Raw genomic sequence first — 5646 nt, 5'->3', positions numbered from 1 at the left:
CATTTTATTGGAACTTCTAAGGACATGAGTCAGAACATGGTAAGAATGCTAAAAGTTTTCGATGATCAAATTATAGCTCAGTCCAAGAAACTAATTTACTAGGGGTAGTTTTGGGGACATCTGATTACTCTGAATTCACCCTAGTGCTTTCCCAAGTCTAATTAAATTGTGTTTAACATTTCCCAAAATATTCATATTCAGTCATTGACATGAACAACACTAGGAATCTAGAAGAAGTGCTATGTAATCCTTTCGTAGCTCATAAGCAGATGGTTGAGTTTTCACGCTCATGGGTGGATGTGCCTCCCTCAAAACTTATCAAGATGTCGGCACACTACCTGTGTGATGTAAATTTTTAAAAAGAAAAAAAAGAAACAGTGCTGTATGAAAATAACAAAGTAGGCCGGGTGCGGTGACTCACACCTATAATCTCAACACTTTAGGAGGCCGAGGTGGGTGGAACACCTGAGGTCAGGAGTTCGGGACCAGACTGACCAATATGGTGAAACCCCATCTCTACTAAGAATACAAAAGTTAGCCGGGCATGGTGGCATGAGCCTGTAATCCCAGCTACTCGAGAGGCTGAGGCAAGAGAATCGCTTGAACCTGGGAGGCAGAGGTTGTAGTGAGCTGAGATTGCGCCACTGTACTCCGACCTGGGTGACAGAGTGAGACTCCATCTCAAGAAAACAAAAACAAAACAAAACAAAACAAAAAACAACAACAACAAAAGAAAATAACAAAGTAATAATAAAAGTGAGCAAAGACAAAAAGTTACGTAGTTAGCATAAAAAATTAACTGGAACTATACACCCAACTCTTATCAGTTTAAAATCCCATAACTAACGTTAACAGTTAACAGAATGAAGTCATCTATATTGCAAAATAGTGAGAAGATTTATTAATAGTGGAAGAGGCCAACTTCACTTTGACGTAGTTGTTTAAGTGGAACTTGGGTTAAACTTTAAATACGCTTTTACCAATAATAACCTTAGGATTATTTTAATAGAAAAAGGAGGTACAGCTATTTGGAAATAAGGAATATTATTTGTCCATGAAGAAAAACACCAAAATTCCCTAGCAGGCATAAGAGAAGTCATCAATTAAGTGGCTTAAGTCCTATAATCAACCGGCACTTTTTTTTTTTTTTTTGAGACGGAGTTTCACTCTGTTGCCCAGGCTGAAGTGCAGTGACGTGATCTCTGCTCACTGCAACCTCCACCTCCTGAGTTCATGCGATTCTCCTGCCTCAGCCTCCCCAGTAGCTGGGACTACAGACATGTGCCACCATGCCCAGCTAATTTTTGTATTTTTAGTAGAGATGGGGTTTCACCATCTTGATCAGGCTGGTCTTGAACTCCTGACTTCAAGCGATCCGCCCACCTCAGCCTCCCAAAGGATTACAGATGTGAGCTACTGAGCCTAGTCTCAACCAGCACTCTTAACAGTCCATTGAAGAATTCTCCAACCTTTTTGGCACCAGGGACTGGTTTTGTAGAAGACAATTTTTCTATGAACCAGGGTTGTGGGTCATGGTTTCAGGAAGATATAAGAGGATTACATTTATTATGCACTTTATTTCTATTGTTATTACATGTAATATATAATGAAATAATGGTACGACTCAGCATAATGTGTAGAATCAGTGGGAGCCCTGCACTTGTTTTCCTGCAACTAGACAGTTCCGTCTAGGGGTGATGGGAGACAGTGACAGATCATCAGGCATTAGATTCTGATAAGGAGCACACACACAACCTAGATCCCTCGCATGCGCAGTTCACAATAGGGCTCACACTCCTGTGGGAATCTAATGCTGCTGCTGATCTGACAGGAAGCAGAGCTCAGGTGGTAATGCTAGCTGGCCTGCCACTCACCTCCTGCTATGTGGCCCGGTTCCTAACAGGCCATGGACTGGTACCAGTCCATGGCCCGGAGGTTGGGGATTCCTGCGCCATTGGACTTGTCTATATATTTCTAGAAAAAATAATATTATGTAAATTAGAAATAAGAAAATCAGATTTGTTAGCACACTTTCATTTAAAGGAGAAGTAGGATAGAAGTAGGCTGGAAGTGTGAGATAGGGACCAGATCGGGGAGACCTTGAGTTCTAGAGTCTGCACATTTTCCCACAGGTAGCAGAGTGTCAGTGAAGGTTGTGGAACGAGGTGGCAATGTGTACAACACATGGTTGGGAGATGACTAGGGGCACCTCTCTGAGAAATAACATCTAATACAAGCTGAACACTGCAGGCCCAGCTGACATGTTTTCTTCAGTCGTCAGAGCTATTCTGCAAAGTGAATATTGTCCCTGTCGGAACAGGCTCAGAGAGCATGTGTCTCGCTGAAGGCCACACTACTGGTAAATTGTGGAACTAAGATTTAAAACAGGTGTCTGATGTGGGAGCTGGCATTCTTCCTTCCACCACAGGCAGTGGCCATGAAGAAGCAGCTGCTGCAGCCAGAAATGTAGAAACCCTGCCTGCCACGGCAAGAGAGGGCACTGGCCTGGCACATGGGTTTCTCCTGTTTTTCCGGGGACATTGGCACAACCAGGGCATCCTCTGGGCTTACGTGTCCCTCTCCCCTCCCCATCCCTGCTGCTATGTGCGTGACCTTGGAAAAACCACCTTATCTTCTCTTTAGATGGCTAAAGACTTGGCAAAGGAATGAATTAACAGGGCACAGGATGTACACACCCTACGCAGAGTGGCAATTTCAGAGACGGGGTGTTCGGCTGTCACCCTCAAATGTGTCATTTCAACATTTTTCTACTCACTTCCTTCTTACCTACTTAAAACCATTATTGTTGCCAAAAACAGGGATGGGACAGGTACACTCAAGGGGAAGAATTTGGAAGAGGAAATTTGTAGGGGCTCATGATGTTTTCTGAACTCGGAATGTAACTTGATTCTGAATATATAAAGAATATCACTTTAGAAGTTATCAAAGGAATGGAATTGGGGTTAGTGATTGTTTCAGGGTACAAGTGCAAAGTCACGTCTCCATTGTTTCTCAGATCTTAACGTGCACATGAAACACTGGAGGATCTTTTTGTAATAAAGCTTCTAGTTCAGCAGGTCTGGGGTGGAGCCCGGGAATCTGCATTTCTCACAAGCTCCCAGTTGCTGCTGGTCCCAAGTCCACACTTTGAGTTGCAAGGAGCCAGATTTCTTTGCTGTTTTTAAAATTTTATATATATATATATATATATATATATATAGAGAGAGAGAGAGAGAGAGAGAGAGAGAGAGAGAGAGAGAGAGTCTCAGTCTGTCACCCAGGCTGGAGTGCAGTGGTGCTATCTCAGCTCACTGCAACATTCACCTTCTGGGCTCAAGCGATTCTCCTGCCTCAGCCTCCCGAGTAGCTGGGATTACAGGCACCTGCCACCATGCCTGGCTAATTTTGTATTTTTAGTAAAGACAGGGTTTCGCCATATTGGCCAGGCTGGTCTCACACTCATGACCTCAGGTGATCCACCCACTTCGGCCTCCCGAAGTGCCTGGATTACAGGTATGAGCCACCACACTTGGCTGAACCAGACTTCTTTAAGGATAAATCTCTATAAAATGGTGGCAGAAGGTCTTGCTTGGTGTGGAGTAAATGTGAAGGAGTAAATAAAAGGCATTTGTACAAATGATGCACTTCAGTACTAATTGTTTAACTCAACAGATATTCGGTGAGGATTCCCCAAATGCCTGGTGCATATGACAGAGGAAAAGGGACCTGTTCTTGCAAATGGCTCCAACTTTCAGAGAGTGGAATGAAAAGAACCAAAATGTTCTGCAACTAAGCAACCGAGTAAACTGGGTGCAGAGAGGAGATGAGCTGGGGCTGACGCCTCAGCAGGAATCTCTGGAATTCCTCTCGCCTGGTGACCTCAGTCACAGAGCTGCGGAGCCACGACCCCTTGGTTGGGCTCCGGGTGGGTCTCAGCCAGGACGAAGGGAGCAGAGCAGACAAACACTCCACTCCCTTCTCCCCAAGGGAGCCAGGCTTTTGCATCCCCAGGCAGCTTCCCGGGGTGAGTGGCCAACGCCTTGAGGTCCCCACCCTGTACCACCCCAGGTTCCAGGGTCCAACTCTGGGAAATCGTGGCATTCTCTGAACCCTTCCTGCTGGTGGGGTGAGGAGGGGCGTGGTTCCTAGCAGTAGGATGAGGGAGGAAAAGCATCCTGGGTCTCAGGCTCCGTTGGAGGCTGCGCTGTGGAGAGAGCAGGGGTCCAGCTCCTGGAGGATCTGGGTTGGACCGGACTCTGCCACTTAGGGAAGGCAGTGAACGTTGAGCTAGTGTTGCTGTTGCAAAATGGGATGTGTAACACCTACCTCATCAAATTTCGTGAGAATGAATGAGATCATTAATCATTTACGTAAACTATCTGGAACAGCGATGAAACCCAGAGGCTCCATTAGTTCCTATTCTCCCTGCCCTGAGGATAAAGACCAAAGCCCTTAGCGTGGCTCACAGTGCCTCTCAGAGCTGGCCCCGCCTCCCTGTCTAGCCTAATCTCTGGCTTTCACCTCCCCCGACTCCAGCCACACTGATGGGCTGAGACTGCCATGGCCGCCACAATGCCATGCTGCAGGGCTTGGGCTCCCACCTATGCCCCCCTTTCCAGCAGTGCCCCTCGCCCCAGCCTGCTTGGCAAATGCCTACTTCCCTTATTCAGGTCTGCACAGCAATGCCTGTCCTACGAAGCCTGTCCCATTCTAACCCCCTGCTCAGTAAAAGCGACCAGTCTCTCCTTTGAGCTGCTTCTGTCCTGTGTGTCTCCTCTCTAGTGTAAGGTGGCAAACAACAGCCTACGGACTAAATCCAAATCACCACCCGATTTTGTAAATAACCTCTCACTCTGTCACCCAGGCTGGAATGCAGTGGCACGATCTCAGCTAACTGTAACCTCCGCCTCCCGGGTTTAAGTGATTCTCCTCCCTCAGCCTCCTGCGTAGCTGGGATTACAGGCACGCGACAGCACTCCTGGCTAGTTTTTGCATTTTTAGTAGAGATGGGGTTTCACCATGTTGGCCAGGCTGGTCTCCAACTTCTGACCTCAAGTGATCCACCTGCCTCAGCCTCCCAAAATGCTGGGATTACAGGCATGAGCCACTGTGTCTGGCCTAGAAATAACATTTTATTAGAACACAGCCACACTCATTGCATAGGGTCCCTGGCTGTTTTCACACTGCAAGGGCACAATTGTGTAGTTACAACAGAGATCATGCGGCCTGTACAGCCTACACTATTCACCACCCGGCCCTTCCCAGAAAAGTGTTTCCACCCGTCAGCTCTAGCACTTCCCTGTCTCCTTTCCCTAGACTTCTGAGACATTTGTCCTGAGGGCCAAGAACAAATGTCACAGCTTCTGCAGCACGCTACCTGGCCTAGCAGAACCCAGCACTGAGGAGGAGAAGGCTGAGCACATAATCATATGCGTGTTTTCATCTTTGTCCTTCTCATTCCCAGGGGAGTGAGGGCCCCTCCTGTGCCTTGAATTAGAGGCATAGGTTCTGTTTGATGGAAGCAAGGCTTCCTGGGTCCTAATAAGTAGACCAGAGTGAAACTGTGATGTGAAGCAGCCTCTCTGGATCAGGAAAAGCTCCGTCAGGAGAGATTCCCCTCCTGGCACAGTGCTCCTGAGGACAGCT

The 5646-nt window shown here is 47.0% G+C and overlaps 1 non-coding gene across 1 annotated transcript; it reads left to right on the top strand.

Annotated features, from left to right (window-relative positions):
• The first annotated feature begins 246 nt into the window (after positions 1-246).
• LOC114680528 (small nucleolar RNA U13) lies at positions 247-348 on the top strand. Its single transcript, XR_003732743.1, has one exon. It is a non-coding gene; the product is annotated as a small nucleolar RNA U13 (small nucleolar RNA).
• Positions 349-5646: the final 5298 nt, after the last annotated feature.

Source organism: Macaca mulatta, chromosome 8, assembly GCF_049350105.2.
Source record: "Macaca mulatta isolate MMU2019108-1 chromosome 8, T2T-MMU8v2.0, whole genome shotgun sequence".
NCBI lineage: Eukaryota > Metazoa > Chordata > Mammalia > Primates > Cercopithecidae > Macaca > Macaca mulatta.
This window is presented reverse-complemented; position numbering and strand designations above follow the sequence as displayed.